The sequence below is a fragment of the Carassius auratus genome, chromosome 5 (assembly GCF_003368295.1).
Source record: "Carassius auratus strain Wakin chromosome 5, ASM336829v1, whole genome shotgun sequence".
In the NCBI taxonomy this organism is placed as follows: Eukaryota; Metazoa; Chordata; class Actinopteri; order Cypriniformes; family Cyprinidae; genus Carassius; species Carassius auratus.
Genome location: NC_039247.1, coordinates 5,090,351 through 5,096,618, shown reverse-complemented (window position 1 = coordinate 5,096,618; position 6,268 = coordinate 5,090,351).

Below are 6,268 nucleotides of genomic sequence, written 5' to 3'. Positions count from 1 at the left end.
CCTGCAACCCTGAGCAAAAAGACAGAGTCCCAGGAGAGAGCTCAGTCATTCACTGTCTTTGCTGTCGTGGCCCCTCCTGCTTTTTCATGCGATGGAGATAAAAGTGAGGATAAATAAAATAAATATAAATATAAGACAAAAGAAGTACGAACGAAAAGCTACATTTGAGGGACCAAAATGGAGCCTAAAAGTGCCTGAGCTGAAGGCTGTAAGTGGTTCAAAACCTGTTTTGAGGACCTTGAAATTGAAGTCCCCACAATAGGGAAGATGAGGCACCTATTTCCAGAAGATTCCGGGAAACCAAAATATTCCATCGAATATCTTTTGCAGTGTAGGTTATTATTGATCATAATGGGATATTTATTATATTCTTTATCATGAATATAGAGATAGTTATTCTCAGATATAAAGACAGACACACATAAGAGAGACATGACAGACAGATAGATTGATAGATAGATTGATAGATAGATGGATAGATGGATAGATAGATAGATAGATAAAAATAATATAGAAATTATATAGATAAAATGGAAAAAGTAAGGCTGCAGTAACATCAAGCACAAATGTGAAGGAATCAAACTGATTTTGTGAGTGTATGCATGTTATTTCATCGACTGATGTGTGTGAGCAGGTGCTGCATGTCGGTGGGACTGAAGCATGTTGCAGTGAGAGGGAGTGTCTGACTCTGTGTCTGTTGTAATGCGGGTGGCAGCCTGTGCCTCTGCAGTGTCTGAATACTGAATGAGACACAGAGGTCTCACCCTGATGACCCTCCTTGATGCAGAATCCTCTGCAGATTCAAAATCAGCTGACTTTCTGCATTCTCCTCAAACATACAGTGCATCTATAAAAAAAAAAAAAAAGGTTACCGAAGACATGCTATGGTGCATGTCACAAAATACATATGAGTGCTGCAAAAGTGTGTGTTCTTCATGAAGCTGCATCCCATTGCACTTTTTCCTGATGAGTCATCAGTATTGGCTGTCGGGGAGCGGTGTGGGGGTGTTCTGAGTGCAGGACTGTCATACACCACGGACCTGGGCTGAGACTAAGGGCAGGAGCCACACCTCAGGACGGGCTTTAGCATCATCACACAGAAACCCCTGGAGACGTGCTGCAGGCCCATGTTTCACTCCACTAGAGAGAGAAAGAAAGAGACATAAAGACCTGAGAACAAGCATTTTCTCAGTTTGAGGTCGATAGGCTCAAGAGCACTGCAGTGAAATCAGCCCAACATGGAATTTGCAATGGACCATTACAATTTCGGACATTTTTTGAATATACATTTTATATTATTCTTAATATAAAAATTGTGTTACTGTAATGAAAAAAAATGTTGATAAAGATCAATAGATGGATAGATAGATATGGATAAAATAAAAAATATATTCTTTCAATACATTAAAATATTCTTATATATATATATATATATATATATATATATATATATATATATATATATATATATATATATATATATATATACTGCAATATTGTAAACGTCATTTATTACCAATCATGCCAATAAAGCTTATAAGATAGAGACAGAGATGGATAGATTAATATAAAGAAAGAATAAATATATAAAATCAAAAGAAAGTAGTAAATTTTTTAGATAATTTTTGATGATATATAAATAGATAGATAAAAATATAAATAGATAAAGTAAAAAATAAAGTATGTTTTTGTACCATTGATTTTTTTGTGTCATTATTTAAATGGAGATCAAGCACAAATTCTTAATATGGATTATTATGTTGCCAAAAATGATGCTGACGGATGGATGGACAGTTTTTGTTCCAACAATCAAACTGTCAGTATTTCTGTAAATCATCCACTAGAGGGCGTGATATACTCATGAATTCAGACTCTGCTCTTCAGCTCTGCTCTGCAGCTACAGTATGAGCAAATTAATGCTGCTCATTTCATTATTCTGCAAATGTCAACGATACATATTTTATTCTATTCATAGTACTGTGGCATTATGATGAAATATATTGTTACAGGAGATTATTTACTTTGTTACAGTGAATTTATTGACACATCCCCATGAATATCAAATATGTATGTATATTTCTAGAACCGCCTGTTGTTTGGTATCTATGTGAAACCCCATCCCACTATGTATACGCACAGAGACAAACATAACTCACCCCGAAACGTTTTAACTGGTTAAAGAGTCAACTACACCACTAATGTATTCACAGAAGCTGTCTCTCTCTTTACACACACACACACACACGGGCGCGCGCGCACTTGCGCACATGACCATCACTCTCAAGCCCTCCTTACTGTGTTGAGACTAAAATAGAACTTTGTGTTCAGGGAGGGAATTCCTTGTGCAAATTCACTTAAAGTTTAAAATAGAGGACAAATACAAACACCCTTTATAAATAGACTACTGTAGAACAGGCTTTGAAGAAAATCAAGAAAGTGATTGCAGTCAAACACTATATACTCTATATACACACAGAAGCACCCATTCTTGAAACTGAAAGTTAAACCCTAGCTCTAATTACAGTATTGCAAATAAATAAATATACATATAGATAGATAGATAGATAGATAGATAGATAGATAGATAGATAGATAGATCTAAGTGTAATGGTATTTTAGGCAGGATTTGTTGCCTTAACATAAAGAAGCTAATATCAAACCATGCATTTTAACTGTTCCTGATTTAAACTAAATGCAATTTTATTTTATGGTTTTTCCTTATATGACCTGTTTTCATGGGTTTTACACATATAAGTAGCTTATAGATGATTGCTCAGATGTGTCAGTGTGCTTCAAAGGCAATAAGACTGTGTTCACTCATGTTGTCAGTGTGCTGTGTGTTTGGACTCTTTTGCGGCGGAGGGTGGATCTCTCTTTTGTTGCCAGTCCTCTCCTCTCGCTCTCGCTCCCCCTCAGTTCTGCTCCCATGAGATCACAGCCCACATCCTCTTTCCAGCCTCTCTGCTCTCCATCTGTTAGCTCACAGCCCCATGGCAGCTCCACCATGTTGTTTCCTGTATGACTGTGGAGGAAGGAGGCGCTCTGCCCACTCACACTGACCGGACAACAGTTCACCATCATCTGCCACTCGCTTTGATTGTGATGGGGAGAGCGTTGCTCGTCTCATTGAACATGAATGTCCTCAGGTGGTGTGAGATCACACACACATCTAGAGGATGTGATGTCGCACCTGAGCACATTCATGCTCAGTCATGAACTACTGATGAATATTACTTTCATTTTACAGCACTGATTATTAATCTAGGCTAATGCAGTGAAACAGGTTAAAATATAATATATAGGATATATAAAATGCCGACATGTACAATAAAATTAATGATACATTTAAGACAATTAAAATAAAATCATAATAAATGATATTATGTATTATATTATATATTTGTAACAATTGTATCTAAAAATATTAGAATATATATATATATATATATATATATATATATATATATATATATATATATGAAGAGTTCAGTGCAAAAGCCTCTAAGTGCCATCTGAAATTTTCTACGAAAATTAGTATTTTTATCAGGCTCCTATATTTTTGTTCAGTTTTTTCACTTTAATTGCCTGGAAAAGGAACAGCACATTGCCATTAAAGTAAAATGACTCAACCTAAGCAAGGAGCTTGATAAAAATCAAAATTTTTGAGATTGCACTTAGAGGCTTTTGCATCTGAACTCTTCATATATGTATATATATATATATATATATATATATATATATATATATATATATATATATATATATATATATATACACAGCAGCGTGTATGTATTCCCTCATATTCCGTTGTGTGTTTTAGGGCACATGTGATAAACAGGGCAGAGATGAATGCTGCTGTATATGTGGAGACATGAAGGTTGCTGCAGCTGGCTGCTGGATAAGCTGCCGGATTTGTCTAATCTGACAGTTGAGGGTGGAGAGAGGGGTCAAACAGACTCTAACCCACCCACACACACACACACACACACAAGCACAAACAAACACGAACGCTCAAACCGTCCCACAGACAGCAGCAATAATGCTCAGTTCCTGTCAGAAATATTGACCCACAAATTGCTACTAATCCTCCGAGTTTCCTTTGCACTGTAGTCTCTCTACTAGACTACATTAATGCACTGCTAAACAATATTCCAAATATCTATTTTCTTGTTTTGCAGGAAACCATCCACAAAACAAGATCGACCCAGTAAGCTAACACTTCTGTCTTGCATTGACATTTAATCATTTAGCAAATATTTTATCCAAAGCATCTAGTCTTGTGTCATGTTTAAGGTATAAAGCTAAGGTATATATGGACTAAATTTAGAAATATATAGAAAAAAATTAAAATCTAAAAATCTAAATACTCTTTTATACAGCATATACTCACCAAACATTCTCTTAAAAGTAGTTTTACCTCATGCAATTTGACTTCTCAGGCAAGTTTATTTTGCTTAAAATATACAGTATAGAGATACATCATTTTACTGGATTTTTTTTTTTTAATTATTAATAATGCAATTACAAAACATTGAAGAAATATTTTTAAAAGAAGATTAATGGAATATGTTTCACAATAAAAAATATTTAACTTTAATGTAATATGCTAGTGGTGGCATCTTTGTTATTATTTGTAGCAATTTCTGAAATAGTTTCTACAACAAATTTGTTTAGACATAGTTCAACACTGTGGCTGAATGAACAGCAAATCAGAATCAAATGGAGAAGAAAAAAAAAAAGACCTCTTCTACCTAATTCCCCTATAAAGCAACTTCCATGTAAGTTATACAATTTTTCTTGGAACCATAGATGCCAATAAAGAACCTTGAATTTGGAGTGTACTTCTATTTTCACTTTGCTCAGAAAATACTAAGTATGCTTATAGAGGGGAGAGAAACAGATCCTTTATAATGACCATAAAGCATTACAGCTTTGCAGTCGTAATCCAAGTAGGCTGTCGAAACCCTGATAGCACTCATATCTCTTCTTCTTAGTCTGGTCTATCGCTTCCGCTTTTGTACTCTAAAAACGACACCTACCCTTCCCCCTTCATACTTCCATCCTCCGTTCTGCTCTCTGATCTAGTCATTGAAAGACAGCGGAGATAATATCTGCCTATTTTCACGGCTTCAACTGCATATTAAAAGATCTGTGGGGCCAGAGAGCAAAATGACCACTCATTCACATAACTGGCACGTCTTAGACCGTCTCAGTCCAATTGTCAAATCATTAAGAGACCTCATGAAATCACAATTAGATTTGTGGCTTTTAGTTCATGAATTCTAGCTTTGCTGTCATCGATATAATATTAGACTTTTTTGGTCCAAAAAAGCATGTATATACATTTAAAATGTACAATATTTCGCATTTGTGAGAGTGGACTAAAATTATTGATGATGCATATTGTATTCTACATTGTTCTTCTGACAACATCCCGGCCCTTATATTATAATGACCACCTGCCACCAGCAACTAACAAAGTGCAAGAAATTCAGGATTTGTTGGTGCTTTGCATGATTTTCCCTTTCCGAGCAAGTCAAGCACAAACCCCGCCCAGCAGGCGATTTCATTGGTCAGCTCGGTCACGCAGCCACCTGTCAAGAGAAGGTCAGAAATCCTATGGATGGATCTGATCACAGCAAACATGGATGTTTTCTATCATGATGTGCTACTAATGCTTTCCTAAGCTTATAAGCTTATAAGGTTAAGACTTCATTATTTGATTTAGCATTGTTCAGGTATTCAGCACTGTGACTGACACCAACAATGAAATCATTAGAAACGGCTATAGGTTTGAAATAATGCATGACACTGGTTACACTAACTTCTAACTTTGCAAACCCCAGGAAATGGCTAAATTGTGTTGATCAAAAGCTTAGTTTCTTCTTTATTTCTTTTTTCCATGGAAGTAGTCGTCATATTCCTGCCAGGCTGTAATACTATAATACAGCTGTAATACTAAAATAAATCCTACAGTTTCTGTACCAGTAAGTTCTTAAATGCCAAATATAACACCTCTAACTAAAAAGCAGTATTTCTTTTTTTTTTAGTAGTAACATACTAATTGCAGAAGTTATTGAATAGTAGTCGTTTCAGCATTTTTGTGGATGGCCCTTAAAAGGAGAGTAACACAAAATGTAAAATAAAAAGGCTCCATGTTGTTCTGAATCTGCACGCAAATAATTTTTTTTCTGTTAAACACAAAGTATTTAATCCATGCAATAAAAGCCTATGGAGTCCAATATTTTTGTGTTCTGAAGAAGTAATA